Source organism: Balaenoptera borealis (genome assembly GCF_965194805.1).
Source record: "Balaenoptera borealis genome assembly, chromosome: 21".
Classification (NCBI taxonomy): domain Eukaryota; kingdom Metazoa; phylum Chordata; class Mammalia; order Artiodactyla; family Balaenopteridae; genus Balaenoptera; species Balaenoptera borealis.
In genome coordinates, this window is record NC_138880.1 from 24,609,501 (window position 1) to 24,629,581 (window position 20,081).

The window sequence follows — 20,081 nt, forward strand, 5'->3', positions numbered from 1 at the left end:
ACGTAATGCCATTTCCTAATTCCCTTGGTTCAGCAATATTTCTGCAGTATATCAATCATGCGTTTTCGTGGGTAAAATTTTGGATACACTGGAGAGATAAATTATAGGGTGCTTATTTGCTTTACAAAAGAATTTGGAGTACCATTTCTACAGATTTTGAGCTCCCCTACAATACTGAAAAGAGGATTCAAAGCTCTTACAACTTTTTGGTTGTGCATTAAATGAAGTCCCTTTATATTAATATTCCTCCTGTACATCCGAAATCAACGAGAAACTAAAGTACTTAACTTACTTCAGTGAGGGAGGTAAGCACTCATGCAGACTGCCCTGGCAGCTGTGAGGAGGCTTCAGGAGACTCGCATCTTGTCAGCCAAACTCTGTCATTAAGGATGACAGGACTCAGTGACAACAGAATACTCAACTCACCACTGACTTCCCATTGGTAGGATGTGTTCCTAGTGAGCGGACAATATAACTTTTCCATGCACATGGCTGTAGACATGTTTTTCCTAATTCTTCATGGTGTAATACTGATGATTGTCATTGTGGAAGAAGAGATCAGGGAGGCCTAGAAGAAATGAAGGGATAAGTGGGGAGAAGCATCTGGAGGGATCTTGCTGGCCTGGGCTGGAGACAGCGGCAGCCTGATGGAATTCTGAGAGCGTGGCGGGTTCTGGGGGGCGGGGAAGTGTGGCGAGAAGGAGGAGTGAGTCCAGGCTGAGTCACAGGCGGCCCACACCGAGGACGTGGGCCTGGAGCGAGAGTTTGGAGGATGCTGGTTGGAGGTGGTCACATGGAGAGCTGCTCCGGGGGCTCAAGGCTGTGCCAGCTCTCGGAGGAGGAGCGTCAAGCAAGGACAGATGGAGAGCAGGGAAAGCAGACCCACAGCTGCGCTGTGCTGCGTGCCCTGAAAGGTGCCACAGAGCAGAGACTGGCACCCACAGGTGAGCCCAAGCCGGCCAGGGCAGCTGCGTTACTTCAAAACCCGGCGGAAGAACAGACAGACAGGCTGGTTCTGCGGGCAGATGCAGTGTCGGGGGAGTGCTGGAGTTGCTTCAGAGGACGCCTGGGGTTCGGTCCATAGCGGCTACCTGGGCTGACATAAGAAGAAGCTTTCAAGCAAGGGAAGGGTTGAAGAGAACTCCACCTTAAATGGAGGCTCAACTTTTCACGGAGTTGGACGTAAGGTTAAGAAAGCAAGTGGGTGCATCAGCCAAGCTAATCAGACTTGATAGAGGAGCCAAGCTCAGGTTCAGCCCAATGCGATGAGATCCAGAGCCAAAAGATGTTGCTGCACTTTGAGGTCATTCTCAGCAATCATCCTCAGCAAACACAAGGGCCCACAGGCATAGGCCTAGGAGGGGCAGGAAGCGAACACGCGGTCTCAGGGACCACCTCAAAACGAACCTGAGGACCATCAAGACGAATATTGTCCCGATTCCATAAGGGCCATCTTCCAGGGTATCCGGTTAATTTAACTTTCTGTGTCTTGGAACTTGAGCTCTTCCTGCTCTGAAGAGCACCTTCCCTGGCATCTCCTCCCAGCTCCCCACATGCCTCCTCCACATACACTCTCCTCTGATGGCCTTCTGGGTAGCCATGGATGCCAATGCTCGTGGAAAGGGGGGGAAGATCTTAAAGGAGACAGTTGCCATATTTCAGACTTCTCTCAGCTGTATTACAGAACATCACTCTTTACCTCATCCTGGAGAGTCTGGCTCCTTAATCATAATCAGCAATCTGAATTTATGTATCACTGAGTAGCTACAAAGTCTCAATGCTAACGTGAATGTAAAATATCTTGTCGCTCCTCCAAAATAGCTCCTGAAGGGCAAGAAATGGCCAATCGCTTTCTTTGATTCACAGTTCAACAGCTAATGTGATGTGACAAACACGCCTTGAGATCAGTTTATGGTGTTACCTATCAGGAGGGCAGAAGCTAAAACAGATAACCTCCTAGAATTTCCTCATTGATCTAAATGAAGATTAGCTAACCATCTGGCCGTGTTGAAGTCTTGATAGAAATTGGATGAAAAGCCTCTTGTTTCTTAGACACTGTCCAGTCCTTCTAAACTGGATCCACAAATAAAGGCTCCCTGAGAACCAGCTGTCTCTGAAGGCCCTGCCGCCCAGCCCAAGCCAGTCGTGCTCTGGCCCCTCCATTCTTGCTGGTTGACAGCTGAGGGATTAACCATCACTGCTGTCCTTTCTCCCTCCACCTTGGTCCCCTCCGGCCACAGCTCAGAGCCCAGTGAGTGTTCATTTGTCTCTGCAAGATTTAGTGAAGTGCAGTGGCATTTCTTCTAAACATGACTCGGTTTTATTTTTCTTCTCAAATCCTCCTCTTCCTTCTCCACTCCCCACCGGACATTGTACAGACCTCTTGATGAGGCCTGGAAAATCTTTATTGCTCCAGTGAGCTGTGTTATGACACTTTGAGTCTTGCCATTAAGTCAATATTTAGAAGTGCAATTTAGAAATGGCAGTAGTTCAAGTCTTCCTGTCAGGTAGATAAAGCAGCAGACTGAAAAACTGATCACTGGTAAAGAGTCCAAAAGACCCCACCTCAAGCCTTGAGAAATTTAATATCGTAAACAGACCCTTTATTACCCCGCCCAGTGGTGCCGTGGAACTGTGCAGAGGAAAATGTGCCTCAGGGAATGATCCCAGGGCCTAACTCAAATATCTGGGGGGGGGGGCTCCCCAAAATCAGCCAGGACCAGCGTCACCGGGACCTAGGGGTGCTCTGCAAAGGGTGAGAGCTGAGTGTGTGTCATTCGCTAATTTTATTCCCCTATTCCATCCCTCTGGTTTGAGGTCAAAGGAGTTTCATTGAAGTGGGGGGAAAGAAGAGGCTCCAATATTCACTTCATATCAAGAGCAACCCAAAGAGAAGGATGCCTTGGGGGAGGAGGTGAAGTGGGGGAATGTAGGAGGATAAATATAGATAAGATATTGCATGGAAGTAGAGCTTGAACTCCTTGGACATTCGATGCTCCCTTACATAATGGCAGCAGTTTTTAAGTTTATTCTCATGGCTATCATGAAATACAAAAAAAGGAAGAAAAAACAGCAGCCTTTTAGGAGTCTGTAGTTTAAAAACCCTTTGGAGTAAGGGTCTGAAGACTCTCAGTTCTACATCTTCAGTCATGATTTTGCAGTATTAACTCCTTATGGCCAAGCAGTCAGGAGGAATTGGGGGCAACCATTCATATGGCCCCGGGAGGGTGTTGGGTGTGGGTCCGGGGTCTTCTGCTGGCCTCTTCCCGTCCTGTGCAGGTGTTGAGACAAATAAGACACCTTTTATGTGGGGAAAGACTCATTTCCAGCTGGCTTCTCCTCCCCTACTTCCCAGAGGTGGGCTGGCTGGGGAGTTAACAGGTGGGTATCTGACTCAGCTCCAGTCAAGTTTTGGTTGTTAAACTCAAGAGGATTTCCTCTGGATGCGTGAGGAGGCACGTACTGACTACGGATCAGGAATCGCGGTTGTCCACAGAATCTTCCTCTTCCCTGCTGTGCTGGGTCCCTGACAACCTTCCACTGGGCTGAACTTAGATGAATGCACTTAGGCTCAGAGGAGGTCAGGAGCCCAACATCAATCATGCAAATGTGTGGGTTTGCGTTACAGCCGAGGTCTTGGACTCTATCTACATGATTCCAAATATCTGCATAAAAACTGAAGTTTTTTTTCAGGCAAATATTTAACAATCAAATACAGGGGGTCCAGATTTTCACTAAATTTTCCAACACTGCCACCAATTTGGCATTAAGCTTTAAGATGTATGTAATTTTAGGATCAGAAGAGGCTTTATTCTGTATGTAGTTTGCTGGTTCCTACACTTGTAAATCAAGACCTCCTTAGGATACTGATAAAAACTATGGATTTTTTTTTTTATTAGAAAAACAAACGCATACATACTATACGCACAATTTTGTGCTCATGTAAAACAAGAGACTACAATGATGAGGACTGCCCGGTGGCCTTTGACGTGGCAATACATACATATGTATAATATCTAGTTGATTTGATTTTTTTCAACGTGAGGGAAACGTCTTAGAAACTCACTAAAGTATCAGTGAAACCCAAACTCCTCTAGTTAATGTTGTCTGCCAAGAGTAGGCTTGGGTTAGAATTCTCTAAGACTCTCTGGGTGAAATTCACCTTGAGTCCTTTCCTTTGTTTGTTGGTAACTTGGGTAAGGTCTGCGTCATTGCTGTTGTCTGTCTGCGTCAGCAACAAGAAGATGACAAATTCACATTGCAAGTTAGAGGTTGTCTCAGAGAAGTGGTCTATCTTCAGAAGCATCCTGCAGGATTTCTAGGCGTCAACCATTTCTGCTGCAGAGAAGTTGAGGAGGTGGTGCCCTTCTGGACTGCTGCCTGCAGGGGCGACTCCCCCGGCACTCGAAAGTCTTCCGAGCTGTCCAGCCACATCCAGTCTCCTTTTGCAGGATGGTGTCTTGGCCAAAAGAGCCCATAGTTTCTCAGCAGCCTCCGTTACGGTAACTAGGAAGCCTTAAAGAGAAATCCAGGGACAAACTTCCATTCTTCACAAATCATGGCAAATCTGTTTCTTCATAAAACATCTTAAAAGGGTGTGACTCAAGGCCCTGTAATAAGCTCTCAGGAGACGACTGTGAGCAACACCAGATACAGACTCTCCCCACCCTACCCCCAGCCCCCCGGAGAACTTGCCATCCATTCAGTCAAGGGGACGCATGATAATCTAATATTTGCCCATAGAAATGAAAAGTCCACTTGTTTAAAGTGTAAGAGTGAAAAGTATATTGCCTTATGACCTCATCTAATAGGGGATCTGGTTTCACCCAGAGGGTGACGTGATTTAGCCCCTGAGGGGATGGTAGGGTAGGGGGTGGGAGCGGGGGAGCTGGCGGGAAGGAGCATCCAGACCGAGCAGACGGCATATGTTAAGGGATGGATGTGGCGTGGATGGGCTGGAGAGAAGCTGAGGGCAGGCCGGGCTCCGTGGGCCCGCTGAAGAATTTATTCTTCTCCTGAGAGGAGGAAGAAGTCACTGGAAGGCTTTAAGGAAGAAGGTGACAGTACCATATTTGAATTTGGCAAGATTTCTCTGGCAGCACCGTGGAGAAAGGAACCTAGGCATCCAGAGGGGCTGGATGAGGGGCGACTAACCCGTCAGGAAGGTACTGCACAGACCCAGGAAAGAGGTGAGAATAGTGTGGATGAAGGTAAAGGAAGTGGGGAGAAGTGGGTGGGTTGGGGACATATTTAGGAATGAAAATTGCCAGGGCCTGGTGATGCACTGGATTTGGGATTAAGGGATCGAGCAGTGACGGGCGTGACACTTGGTTTCTGGCTTACAGGACTGTAAGGAGGGAAGGTGTGTCTTTGCCTATCCTGGGAAATTGAAAGACGAGTGGTTTGGAGGCAGAGGAACGTCTGCGTTGACTCTGAGATATGTCACGTCGTGTGCCTGGAGCTCGAGGAGTGAGCTGGAGATACACAGATGTGTGGTTCTTGGGAGGGCCTGGGGCCGGTGAGGCTGTGGGCAGGAAGGTCAGCCGGGGGAGAGCCGACGTGAGGAGAGGAGATGGCCCCAGACACAGCCTGGAGGAAGTTCACGCTTAACGATCAGATGGGGCGAGTGAGTCTGCGGAGGAACCAAAGATGGACTTCCCCGGGAAGCCGGAGGAAAGCCAGAAGAGCTGGGAAAAGTACAAGGAGAGTGATGCCATCCTTTGAAGGCATCTGATGAGGGGCTTGATGTCACCTGAGAGGCAGGGGAGGCGCCACTGGAGAGCGACACCAGCTGAAATCTGTTGGCCCCTCTTGTTACAGAGACCAGAGGAACCAAATGGTTTCAAGAGGGGAGTGGCCATCCCCAGGCTCACTGTCCAGCGACACTGCGGGGCGGCAGAGACAGCGTCTGGATTTATTATCTGGGGCATCGCTGGCAAGCTCTGAACTTTGTAGCTGTTAATTTCTTTAACATTTTTCAACTTCGTCTCAAGAAAGGTCCATTATAATAACCCCAGGGTAGCCTTTAGTTTCCCTCTATTGCTGGAGAGTCTGCTTGAATAGCGACAGTGATCATTGTACCTCATCTAACACTGGTTTTGAAGGACACAAAGTGTACAAAGAATAAAATTTGCCATGATTTTTTCCGCAAAGACGATTTTCAATTAAACAGGAAAAGTAACATAAAAAAAAAAAAAAAACCAAAACATCTTTTATTGTTCTGGTTAGTGAACCGTCTGACTCCCGCTGGGAGTTCGTATATTCTAGTGATGAACAAGCACGTCTCCTCAGGTCGGGAGGCCAGACAAGGAGTCAGCAGTCACCATCCACCGTGGATGACGCTGGGACTGTAATAGACCTGGTAATGGATGCGCAGGTGGGACAGATCTCTAGGAGCATCTGAGGCAGAGGGAAGGAGCGTGTGCTAAGGTTCAAAGACGAGCAGGCAAGGGCATGTCGTGTTCCTGAAACTACAAAGAATACGACAAGGTTGCTGCTGAGTGACTAAGGCAGGAGTGAAGAGATCGGAAGCTGGAAATGGCCAGATCTTAAGAACCAGGGACTTAGGCTCTGGTATGTAAAGGGACTTGCGTTGAAGGAACAAAGGTGTATTAGGTCATATCAGTTGCAGAAACAGATAAGCCCCAAAGTCTCAGTGGCTTAACCCAATGGAAGTTTATTTTTTGCTACAGAAAGTCTGAAACGGGTAATTGTGATCAGCAGTTGCCTCTCTGAATAGGGTGCAGACACTGGTGGGGACTGAAACATGCCCCCCAAATCCGTACCTTGGAGCCCTAGTCCCCATGTGGTGATGTCTGGAGGTGAGGCCTTGGGAAGTAATCCAGTTTGGACGAGGTCATGATCCTCTTTACTCCCGCTGGGTCTTCCTTTCTTGCCGTTTAAGGGGCATCTCTGTCCTTGTTTCTCCCTCCTTAGGGCTGATTCTCCACCCTGGGTACGTTACGAATCCCCTGAGGCCACTGTGAAATATCAGAGCCCAGGCTGCATCCTCAGAGGCTCCGACGTCTCTGGTGTGGGGCGAGGGGCTGAGGACTACAGCGAGAGGCCCTCTGCAGTGGGCCCGGTGCACAGACCTGGCGTGCCTGCCCTGGGTGCCCACAGCCCTGGCATGGCTGCCAGCCCCGCACTCCCATCTCTGCCGGTTGCACTGCCCCAAGAAGCCTCCTCCCGTCATTCTCGCCCCCCCCGCCCCAGTCCCCAGGGTCACCCTGTGTCGTTGGCGCTGGCCTGTGTGAAACCTGACATCAGCAGGGAAAGGAAAAGAGATGAGTAGTTAGAGCATCTGAAGTGAACTCAGCACTTTGCAGACATAATCTTACTCAATCCCCACAGCAGTCCTAAGACATGACTGCTGTCATCCCCACTTTACAGGCGGGGGCGTGGAAGTTCCCAGAACACAGAGCCGGGACACAGTAAGCCGCTGGGCTGCTGCCGGGGCTGCCTGCGTCCACGCCCCGCGCAGGGTCCCTCCCTGAGCTTGGCCGAGGCCGGGGAGGGTCTTCCCACGGGCCATCCCAGGTTCACCAGTTCAGCTCCCCGCCACTGCCCAGGGTGAGAGCGGAGGGATTCAGGGGGAGGCATCCTGACAAAGTGAAGAAAAAAGCCCAGAGTCGGGACTTCCTGTAGAAACTCAGTCCCCGGTAGAGAATGCTGGAGGCTTGGCTTTTGGTGGCCGAGGCAGGCCTACACCCACCCCCAGGTCTGCTCCACTTTCCCCCTCGGCACCAAACACGCCCTCCTCCTTGTCAGTGGGCGGGGGGCTCAGCCGCCTCTGCAGTGCTTTTCCCAGCTGGTGGGCCGCGGCTGTCAGAGGGATTCCTTAGGGGGGGACAGAGACGTGGCGCTTTCACCTCACCAGAGCCCTTTGTGTGCAGAGAGCTCTGTCCCCTCCCGGCCTCTCCCCTCCTGTTCTCCCTGCTGTACTGGATGGAGCCCCTGAGGAACCTCAGGGGAACGTAAAGACCCGGAGAGAAAACAGCTGAGACCAGTTCAGCCACTTCCTTGCTGTGGGACCTGGGGACAGTCACTTAATCTCTCTGTGCAGTGGTTTCCTTATCTGTCCCACAGGAATGACTACGTGTACCTCTCAGGCTTGCTGGGCATGTGAAATGAGATAGGATATACAGAGTATCTGACCAGAACATATGGTTAATAGCTATATAGTAACCCCACCCTTGCCCCCAGATTCTTAAAAGGGAGCTTCAGCCTGTGTCCTTCTAATGCGTCACATGGGGTACACGGGGGGAGGGGGAAGCTCTGGCCAGGTCACTGTTGGCCCAAGATAATGCTGCAAGGTCACATCAGGGATTCAAATACACACTTGCAGCAAAGGCCACAGAGTGAAACACAAGTCCTGTTTTAAATCGCCATGAGAATTCTGAGACAGGCCATCATGGCCAGTCAGGGACAGGAAAGGAGTTTCCCAGGAAAGGGGTGGATGGAGGGATCTGGCCACTGGGTCATCAGAGGAGGGAAAGAGGACAGAGTCTGGCTTTTTGATGTCTCAGGGCTGGGGGCCAGAAGCCACGGGCAGGGTGAGCCGTGCACTCAGGACTCTGCAGAGGCGCGCTGACTGCTGGGAGGTGTGGCCACTGGAGCGGCCCTCGGGCTGTTTGCCCAAGGTGTGCAGAGCGTTGGCTTCTCAGGGCCACATGCAGCACTCACTCCTGCTCCCAGCCATTCCTGGAAGTGGTTCAGAACCACCTCAGAAGTTGGGGAGACCAAGGCTCCCCCAGATACATGGTGGGAGGAAAAGGGCAGTTTGTAAGACCTGGAGATCACAGGCTCGAATTGGAGGGCTGGGGGATGAGGAATCCCTGGGTCGGCGCTAGAGTTCTAGCAAAGCCGCTGGCAAGGCTGAGCCTGGGGTCAAGGGCTTGCCGGCATCCTGCATCCCGAGGAGGCCCAGGCTTCTTGGATCCAAATACCAGGAAGCCACCTGCTCCGGGAGGAGGCTCTGGTGGGGACCACCACGTGTGCAGCAGTCGAGATGCCTTCCCCCTGGGGAGCATGACGTCACTGTAATCATGCACTCATTTGCAAGATTTAGATGACCTTGAGGCATGTGCCTCTGACCCAAAGATGCTGCTCGTGGCTGATATGAGGGGCACCAGGAGTCCCTCACTCCTCACCTGGGCCTGCTGGGGAGGAGTGCGGTCCCTGACCCTGGGACAGAGACTTTCCCATCTAAAGCTGACTCACAGAGGCAGAGATCGCATCTCACCTTTGGCCTCATGATGCCTTGCTAAGGTTTCACCACTGCCTTCCTAAAGCAGACACCCAGCCTGGGTTAGGCACATGCCCCTCTGCCCTCAGGTTCCTATTAGTCACCTTTTATGCCCAGTAAGTCCTTTTCAGTTGAGTTTCCAGAATCTGCTCTAATGGATGAGTGCTTCTCATCTCATCTGTCCGCTCCTGTGCACAAGGCCAGTCCGCATGGCATCCTGTGTTCAGGCCAACCTACCACCCCCCTCCCCAGATCAGAAGAGACCTCCCAGCCCTGTGGGCCCGGCTGACCTGGGAAAGGGTCTCTGAGATCAAAGGCCACACTTTCCCCAAGGACTTGTCCCCATAAGCTCCTGTGCCTCAGATGTATCTTCCTGGAAAAGGTTACATGTTTCTAAGAGTTAATTGACTTTAGTTGTTTTAATAAGCTCTCTTGAGACACATATTCAACCGCAGTACACCTGCCTCATATCCCATAAAAGGCAGCTCACAGGGGTTATTGTCACAAGGTGTGTGGAAGCTGGAAGCCGAGCGGCACTTGGAAGGCGGGACCTGTGTTCTAGGAAGTTTAGAGAAATGCGATTTTCATGGGCTCAACTTCCTTGGAGAGAGTTGGCAGGAAGCAAGGATCAGTCAGGAAAGCAGCGGAAAAGTACCAGAGCCAGGAAGCTGATTACTAGGTGGCAAGGAGACCTTGGGACAGTCACTTCTCCCATCTCAGGCGTTTGTTTTCTCAGCTGCAAAATAAAAGGCACTGATGTAAGGCTGCCGTGAAGGGCCGTGAAAGCTGTTCGTTGTGCCCGGATGCTGCGTCCACGGGGGTGTGGCTCGCACTATAGTCGTCATAGATTTGCATATTTATTTTGACAATATGTTGGTCTGTGACAGTCATGTTGCCATGACAAAATAGATATAGTAAAATAAATGTCTAGCAGATGTAAGTTAAGTGTTTTGAAGAAGAAGTGACTTAAAATTTTTTTTGGCACAAAGATGCATGGGCTTAGTGGTGGTCCTCTTTGGTTGTCCTTTAAGTTCCCTCTAACTCCGTATTTTCTGCTCAGGATATATTTATTAGGTTGCTGAGGTGGGACTATCCAGCAGGAAGGCAGACTCTAGACAGAGATAAGATGAGGACCTAAACAGTGAGCCCTAATTAAGGGCAATTGCCTTTCAAGTTCCCTGGGAGCAATGAGGAAATAAGATGGAGTGAAGCCAAAGCCTGCCCTTGAAGCACTGGTGAAACCAAAATCTTACTGCCAAGTTCCTGGTTGGTCTTTGAAACTGCAAAAGCCAGGCCACTGCCTTTGTTTCCCCACAGACCCCTGTGCAGAGATTCAGGAATCCCTGCTTTCCTCAGGCACGGTGGGCTGACCTGAAGGACCTCAGTTGACCAGATCCACACTCCCTGGGAGGCCATGAAAATGGCCTGGAGGCAACAGCCCAAGAGGCTGAGCAGTGCGCCTAGGTTCACAGACTGAGCCCACGGTGGGTCCAGAAAGGGGCCCACAGACTCCTGATTAGAGAAATAGCTTGTGGGATCCACACAGCACACCCCTTCCAGTCTGATGATTTCCATCAGGTAAAGACTAAGGAAAACAAAACGAAGCCCCCAGACTAATTCTTCCGGAATAATGAACCTTGCTCTCTCTAAATCTACCACTTTCACTAATTCCATGTTCCATTGCATCGTGGCATCTGTCATCGCTTGCTGGCTGTTTCCTTTGCCAGTCATTTTTATTCATTCTGGGTTTTAAGATTAGAGGTCTGGTGATGGTTTTTGCCTTTGGAGATTTCACCTGGGAGAGACCATTCAGGACAGAGAGCGCAGAATGATTGCACTTGCCTCAGTTTTTGTGAACTTGGGTACCGGTCTCTCCCTTCTCAGGGCCACATGAAGGTTTGTAGCTTCAATCCAAATTAATTGTGTCTGCAGCGTCAGGGCATCTCTGCTGGGTTGAGACACAATCTTTTCACTCCACTGTCTGGCTCTCTGCTTATCTGAAGAGTAAGCAGTAATGCTCCGTTTGCTCTGCAGTGAAGATTTTCCCTCTCTCTGCTCAGCTTATAGCGCTTCAGCTGGGGAACAACCCTGAGAATAAATGACAACTATCAGTCATATCTTACCTCCAACTGCCTGCACCACTCTAAGCCCTGCTGCTTTCTGAACTTTACAGTTCCCTTAGAGTAGCAGCACTAATGCCTAGTTTCCTGGTTCAGGGTCTTCAAACTGTAAGGATTTCCAAGAGCAAGATTAATTTTAAGGGAATCTGTTTTAAGATCAGCAACTTTCATATATATTGCAAAAATTGTCCTGATTAAAAACATGTCCTTTTCCTACTTTATATAAGAAAGGAGTACCCTAGGGGGCTTCCCTGGTGGCGCAGTGGTTGAGAGTCTGCCTGCCGGTGCAGGGGACACGGGTTCGAGCCCTGGTCTGGGAAGATCCCACATGCCGCGGAGCAGCTGGACCCGTGAGCCACAACTACTGAGCCTGCGCGTCTGGAGCCTGTGCTCCGCAACAAGAGAGGCCGCGACAGTGAGAGGCCCGCGCACCGCAATGAAGAGTGGCCCCCACTTGCCGCAACTAGAGAAAGCCCTCGCACAGAAACGAAGACCCAACACAGTCAAAAATAAAAATAAATAAATAAATAAATTAATTAATTAAAAAAAAAAAAAAAGAAAGGAGTACCCCTCAGCAATCAAGAACCTTACTAAGGTGCATTGCCTCAGTATATAAAAGCCTCCAGGGCCAAACAAAGAAACAGTTCAAAATGTTAGTGTAGGTGTATAGAAAAGAATGCATCTAGTGACAAAATAACAAAACGTAAAAATAGTCAAGTATTTTCCAATGCTCTCTTTTAAATTATTTAAGAAAAACTTAATTGAGTTGTCAGCTGAAACACTATTTAAAAATTTATGATGATAGATCACTATGTGAATGTTGGCATTCAAAGAAGCCATTCAAAGAATTAAATGACAGACTACTTCTATTTCCATCTACTTATTTATGTAAACAACTTTCTTATCACTTAGATTTAACAAATAGGAATAGAATGGATTCTGAGCTAGTCTCATTCTAGAGATCAATCATATTCATCCATGGATATACAAACTGATTTTTAAAAGCATCCTATGCCTTTCATTATGAGATGCATTTCCAATAAGATGTAACTTTTTATTTAAAAAAATCACTTATTGAAATTTGGGGTTCCACTGGTACAACGACAGGCAAAGCTACTTTGAAACAACTCTTCTCACCAGCAACAACTGAAAATGCTGCTGGACTCTGTGTGTGTGTGTGTGTGCACGTGCATGTGCACACAGTGTGATAGATCAGAGACAGACTAAGACCTAGAGAACAAGGTGTATCTGGAAATTGGCACCATGTCTCCCCTGCATTTAAACACTGATCGCAGAAGCAGCAGCTGAGAGACTAAGAAACTGAACTGAGGTTCTGACAGAATCACAGGATGGGGGACATGACAAAAATTGGAGTTCACGGGCCACCAAGCGGAAGAGATCTAGTAAACATCCTAGACTTTCAGTTGGGACAATAAAGGACAATGCCCTTGGAGTAAGAAGGAGCTAGAAGTAAACTAGGGGTGAAACCCTCTGGAGGACTGAAGCCTTCATAAAGCCCAAGCTGAGCTTCGAGTCATCTTAATCCCTGAGTAAATCCACTCTGGGTTAAGATGGTCTGCCTATAGCCTAGGTGCCCTTCGTAAGCAAAAAGCCTGTGCTCTCTAGAAAAAGATAACAACATGTGGAGTGTCAAATGATATCTACAATTTTTCATATACAATATGCAGCATTCAGTTATAAAAAATAACCAGAATATGGGAAAACAAGTCCTGACTGGAAACTCAGGAGAAATAAACAGACAAGTCTTGACTGAAAAATCAAGAGAAAAACAGTAGACAATAGACTCAAACCCACTGGTCCAGATACCGATATGACTTTAAAGAGAGCTATGATAAAAGAACTAAATGACAAAATGGAGACTTGCACTAGTAAACTAGAATCTTTTTTAAAAAGTGAACTCTAGCACTTCCCTGGTGACGCAGTGGTTGAGAATCTGCCTGCCAATGCTGGGGACACAGGTTCCAGCCCTGGTCTGGGAAGATCCCACATGCCGCGGAGCAACTGGGCCTGTGAGCCACAATTACTGAGCCTGCGCGTCTGGAGCCTGTGCTCCGCAACAAGAGAGGCCGCGATAGTGAGAGGCCCGCGCACTGCCATGAAGCGTGGCCCCTGCTTGCCACAACTAGAGAAAGCCCTTGCACAGAAACGAAGACCCAACGCAGCCAAAAATAAATAAATAAATAATCATTAAAAAAAAAAAAAAGTGAACTCTATAACTGAGGACAGCTCTCCAGCTTAAATAGGCAAAAAGATGAAAAAGGCAGAAAAGAATGTTCGAGACATACGGGACATAGTGAAAAGGCCACAGAAGGATTAGAGAGAGAGGATGAGACACAAGTAATATTTGAGAGATAAAGTTTGAGAACTTTCTGAAACAGACAAGAAATATCAAATCATAGACTCAAGAAGTGCTGTGAAACCCATGAATTTCAGAACTGCTGATACCACAGAAATGAGAAAAACTTAAAAGCAGCAATAGAAAATTGTTCAAAGAAGCAGTGATAAGACTGACAGCTGACTTTCCAACAGAAATACTGGAATCCAGAAAGACAATAGAATGATATCCCCAAATGATAAAAGAAAAATAATGATCAGTTCTATATCCAGTGAAAATATCCCTCAAAAATGAAGGCAAGGGACTTCCCAGGTGGTTCAGTGGTTAAGACTCCATGCTCCCAATGCAGGGGGCCCGGGTTCAATCCCTGGTCAGGGAAATAGATCCTGCGTGCCACAACTAAGACCCAGTGCAGCCAAATAAATAATTTTTTTTTTTAAAGGAAGGCAAAATAATGACTTTTTCTAGAGACAGCAAACTGAGAGAATTTATTGCCAGCACGTTTAGAGTGGAGGAAATGCTAAATTCTTAAGGTGGAAGGAAAATTGTCACAAATGGAAGCACAGAGATGGAGGAAGGGATGAAGAGCCACAGAAAGGGTAAATGTGTAGGAAAAACTAAATTAATAATAATAGTAGTAATAATAATTTTTAGATTAAAAACCTGTACGGAATGGAAATACATGACAACAGAAGCACAGAAGGTAGGAGAAATGTAAAATTCAAAGTTAAAGTGTTCAAATGTCTTTGCATTGCCTGGGAAGTTGTGGGAGTGCAAATTTATATTAGATTTCGATTGACCAATATTTCAATTTTTAAAAATCATCTCTAGGGCACTATTCCAGAAAGAGATTAATTAAAATATACAGATAGCAAGGTAATAGAGGAGAGGAAAAGGAACAATAATAATCATACATACATAATCCAAAAGGAATTAAGAAAGGAGAGAAAAACTGTCAAATGTGTAATGAATACAAGACATGTATTGAGGTGGCTGATGTAAACATAAAAATTTCCTTAAGTACATTGCAAGTAAACGTTTATTTTTTTTAACTAATATTTCATTAAATACTCCAATTAATCTGAATGAGTCTATTTATATAAAGCTCAAAAGCAGGTAAAACTAATCTACAGTGTTAGAATAGTGTTTACACTTGGCAGAGCAGTGACTAAAAGGGGGCATGAGGAGGTGCCTGTATGTGAAGGTTATGTTCTGGGTCCTGATCCGGGTGCTGGCTACACAGCTGCATTTACTTTGTCAGGATGAACAGCACACGTATCATTTATTCACCTTGTATGTATCTATGTTAAACTTTAATAGAAGTTTACATTAAAAACAACTATCAGACTGGATAAAAGCAAAAACTAATATATGCTGCTTATAAAAGACGTACGTTAAATGTAAGGATGCAGAAAAGTTGAAAGTAATAGCATTTTTAAAAGACATAGCACACACTCAGCAAAGGAGAGCTGGTGCAGCTATAACATCAGTCGGTGCAGACTCTAAGCTTAGACTATTTTTAAGACAAAGAAAGACAGTTCACGTTGATATAAAGTTCAGTCTACCAAGAAGTTGTAATAATTCTAAATTTTCATGCTCCTAATTACACAATCTCAAAATAAATAAAGCAAATATTGATAAAACCAAAAGGAGAAATGGGTAAGTTCACAATGATAGTAAGTTTTAAGACATCTTTCTCAGTAACTGATAATATAAGAAAATAAAAAAACAGAAGAATACAGAAAATTTATGTAACATAATTAATGTATTTACCTAATTGATATTACTAGAACACTGTACCCAACTACCACTAAATACACATTATTCCCAGTACACATGGAACATTTGTCAAAAATGACCATATTTTAGCCATAAAGCATTTCTCAACAAATTGGAACTGTATGAAATCATGCAGAATGTGTTCTCTGACTACAGTGTAATTAAAGTATAATCAATAATAAAAAGAAAAATTTTAATTCTATATATTTGTAAAATAACCAGAGACTTCTAAATAACCCATGGTTCAAAGAAGAAGTAACTATGGATATTTGGATTGTGGGATGCAAGTAAAGTCATTCTTAAATGGAAATTAATAGTTATACATCCAAGTGATGACAAGGGTGGAGTAACAAAGTCTCATATAGTGCCAGGAGGAGCAAATTAATATAGCAAATTTGAAAACCTATTTGGCATTATCTAGTAAAGGTGAACATACGCATACCCCAAATCTAGCAATTCTACTCCTACACATATTACAACAGAAATGCATACCTAAGTGCATCAAAGAACGTGTACAAGAATGTTTATATCAGCATTATTCATAATTTTTAAAAACTGGATATTCATACAATAGAACTTTTGTGTCCTAATGGGTATATTAGAAGGAAGTTGGAAGTTACCATTAAAAATATGTTTTTGGTTTCTTATTACAAAAATAACATATTTATTTTAGGAAAGTTAGTTCAATTCAATGAGCAATAATAAGAATATAAAAGTCAACTGTGATCCTTCTGGATCAGTTACGAACTATCTACTGCAAGTTTTAGAGAACCTAGCCAACAGTGACTCAACATATAGGAATTTATTTGTATCACATAAAAAGTATGTACTTTATGTAGTTCAGCTGTTTAACAATGTCATTTTAAAAACCTAGGCTCTTTCTATCCTTCTGCTCTATATTAGCATATTAACTTTTTACCTTCATGCTTGTTGACTCATGGTTTCAGAATGGTTGCTGCCAGTCCAGGGATCATGTCCTTACAACCTACATTCCAAACTGCAGAAGAAGAAAAGAGGTAGTGCTTAGCAACTCATGTTAATTTTTTCATATCAAAGCGCAGCCTCCCACTCTAAGCATCTCAGCAGATCTCAATGCCAGTAGTGAGTCACATGACCATTCCTACTCACAAGGGACCCTGGGCAGATGAGAAAGCTTTCCTCTTTCTTTAGTAAGGGATGGGAAGGAAGAAAGAAGTTCAGAATGGCTTCAGTTTAGCCAAAAAAAGTCTACCAAGCCAGCCACACAAATTTTGCCCTGTCTTATATTTTGTTATATTCACTTCCACTCTTTCTTAGACATAAATATGCTTTTTTAAAAAATAAATTTATTTATTTATTTATTTATTTTTGGCTGTGTTGGGTCTTCATTGCTGCACGCAGGCTTTCTCTAGTTGCAGTGAGCGGGGACTACTCTTCGTTGCGGTGTGTGGGCTTCTCATTGCGGTGGCTTCTCTTGCTGCGGAGCACCGGCTCTAGGCACGTGGGCTTCAGTAGTTGTGGCATGTGGGCTTCAGTAGTTGTGGCTCTCGGGCTCTTGAGTGTAGGCTCAGTAGTTGTGGCACATGGGCTTAGTTGCTCCGTGGCATGTGGGATCTTCCTGGACCAGGGCTTGAACCCATGTCCCCTGCATTGGCAGGCAGATTCTTAACCACTGCACCACCAGGGAAGCCCTAAATATGCTTTAAATATTTACAAAAATGAGATCATCCTTCACAAACTATTTACTAGCCTTTTTTCACTTAAAATAGTATGGCAGTAAATACAAATGGCATAATAATTTTATATGCCTGCATGGTATTTCATTATTTGGATGTGTGTAATTTAACCATACCTTTATTACCAAATGTTTAAATTGCTTCTTCATTTTATATTCTAAATAATATTGTAATAAAGGTGCTTGTATATACAAACTTATTTTCTTAGAATATGTTCTCTGAAGTGGTTTTCAAGGAAAAGCATGTATACAATAAAAATTATATAAATATTGCCGAACATTGCCACTCTGGAGCAGAGTGACCCAGAAATCCACTCCTGGTTGTGTGCCTCATATTGGTGTTTTTCAAACACTGGTCTTGATTCATAACGGACAGTGACATCAATTTGTGGATTGTTAACCAGTGTTTTAAAAAACCCACATAAAACAGAATAGAATAGAATAAAGTATTAGCGTGCTTTGCTCATATTTTAGTGAAACTTCTGTTTCCTCTGTGAGAGTATGTGTTCTGTACTGTGTCATGAAGCAAAATGAGTATTTTGCCAAGGGTTACAGACAGAATTTTTAAAAAAATGTTCCCATAGAGGAACACTCATGCATGCCTCCTGATTTCCAGCACTCATTTTAAATTTCTGTTTTTTGTTAATTGCCTTGATAAGAAGTTCTATAACAGTAACAAATTATAGCGGTGATGACAGCGCTCCTGATTTGCTTTGGACCTAAATGAAAATGTGTCCCATGAAGTTTTTTTTTTTTTTTTTAAGATTTATTTATTATTTATTTATTAATTTTATTTATTTTTGGCTGCATATGGTCTTAGTTGCAGCACGCAGGATCTTCGTTGAGGCATGTGGGATCTTCTGTTGTGGTGCCCGGGCTTTTCTCTAGTTGTGGCGTGTGGGTTTCCTCTTCTCTAGTTGTGGCTCATGGACTCCAGGGCACGTGGGTTCTGTAGTTGTGGCGCGCGGGTTCTAGTTGAGGCGTGTGACCTCAGTAGTTGTGGCACGCGGGCTTAGTTGCCCCGCGACATGCGGGATCTTAGCTCCCTGACGGGGGATTGAACCTGCATCTCCTGCGCTGCAAGGCGGATTCTTTACCACTGGACCTCCAGGGAAGTCCCCCCGTGAAGTTTTGAAATGTAGAATTTTCACTGTTAATAACTAGCCTGTCAGTGAAGTTTTCATTTCCTCTTTACATCGTTTCATAAAGGTTTTCTTTTTTATTTACAAGGAGTTGGATTTATTTTTAGTTAATTGTTATAATTAATTTATAGTTTTATTACGTGTGGTCAGATAATATGCATTGTGCTATATAATTTCTACTTTTTTGGAAGTTAATGAGAGTTTCTTTGTGGATGAGGATATGATCAGTTTTTCCAACTTTTGTGTTTTTATAACAATTCCATTCTTAGAAGAATTATTTAATAATAATTATGTATATTTGTGTATATTTATGATATATAAATACTCATTTACATTCTAAACTATTAATGTGGATTTGTAGCTGTTTCAGGCTTTTGAGACCATAATCAACTTTAATACTATTGATAGAGCTGATTTTTTTGGTTTACTTTTGGGGGAGTTTATTTGGTCTATTCTTTTATATCTAACCTTGCTGTGTCATTTTACTTAACCTGTAAATTTTAAAAATAGTTTATAGTTTCTTCATGTTGACATTCTTGTAGAGTGCAACCCATTCACATTTATTTTGAAATGAATATATTTGATTTTCTCTTTTATTATGCTTTCAATATTAGTGCTTCCTAGATATTTCCTTTTTTTTACTTTTCATGTACTTTGATATTTGATTAATTTTGTATGCTTCTTTTTCTTCCTTTAGTAATTTTGAAGTTATGCATACAACTTTCTTCTGTATATTCCAAACTTTTAAATCAATGTCTGAACACTAATCTATAGAATGAACACTATATATTGACCATCCCTTCCCTCCAACAACAATGAAAATGCTTTTCCTTTCATTTTTGTTAAAATAATTGGGAACTTTAGATCCAGGTCATTACATTAAACATTTTTTAAAAATATGCACCTTATTTTTCAATAAAATATTTTTACGTAACTACATTAATATTACTAATACTTAACTATATTTTGTGATTTCATCGTTTACTGCTATTTATTTTAAGACCCTATCTTATTCATTCTTGGGTTCTTTTATTTTGACTTATTTCTCGATAAGCTTGAGTAAATCTTAATAGTATGGAAAAATGTCTGTCTGTCCTTAATGTCCATAATGTCTGTCCTTGCACGTCTGAATTCGTCAGATACTGTTTTAAAAGAATACCTAAAGTTTTGGAGTCAGATAAAACTAGATTCAAATGTTAGCTCTTCCTCATTATTGCCCTGAGACAATGGGGAAGTCTCTTCACCTTTTCGACTCAGTTCCTCCTGTGTAAAATGAAGGCACCATCAGCTATTTTATAGGATTCATAAGGATCATACCAAGTGTAAGTGGGAATCATTTTCTCTGGGCTACAAGAAAGCTCACCATCTGGTCTCCAGACCCCCCTTGCCTGGGAACGTTACCGTGCTTGCTGTTCTACACACACACCTTATTGTTTCTCACTTTGAACTTTTGCTTCTGCTACTGTCTTTGCTTGGACGTCCCTTTCTTCCCAATTCTAACCCCAACGCATCGGCCAGACACAGTCTGTCAGACCGAGCCCAACACGGGGATTCGAGGAAAGCTTCCAGAAGGAAATAATATCTGAATTAAATGTGCCTTGTCTGAGTTCCCTCACCACCCAGTAAATGTGCACTTCACTTTAGACTTCAACTATTACACTGTTTGCACGGAATCCTCCTCCTACTAGGCTAGATTCTGGGATGCCGCAGGATGGAGACACTA

General features: G+C 44.6%; 1 protein-coding gene across 5 annotated transcripts in view; it reads left to right on the forward strand.

The window, feature by feature from the left end:
- The window catches only part of ENPP6 (ectonucleotide pyrophosphatase/phosphodiesterase 6), a 98,705-nt gene that overhangs the window by 46,132 nt on the left and 32,492 nt on the right, over positions 1–20,081 (forward strand). The window lies entirely within an intron of this gene.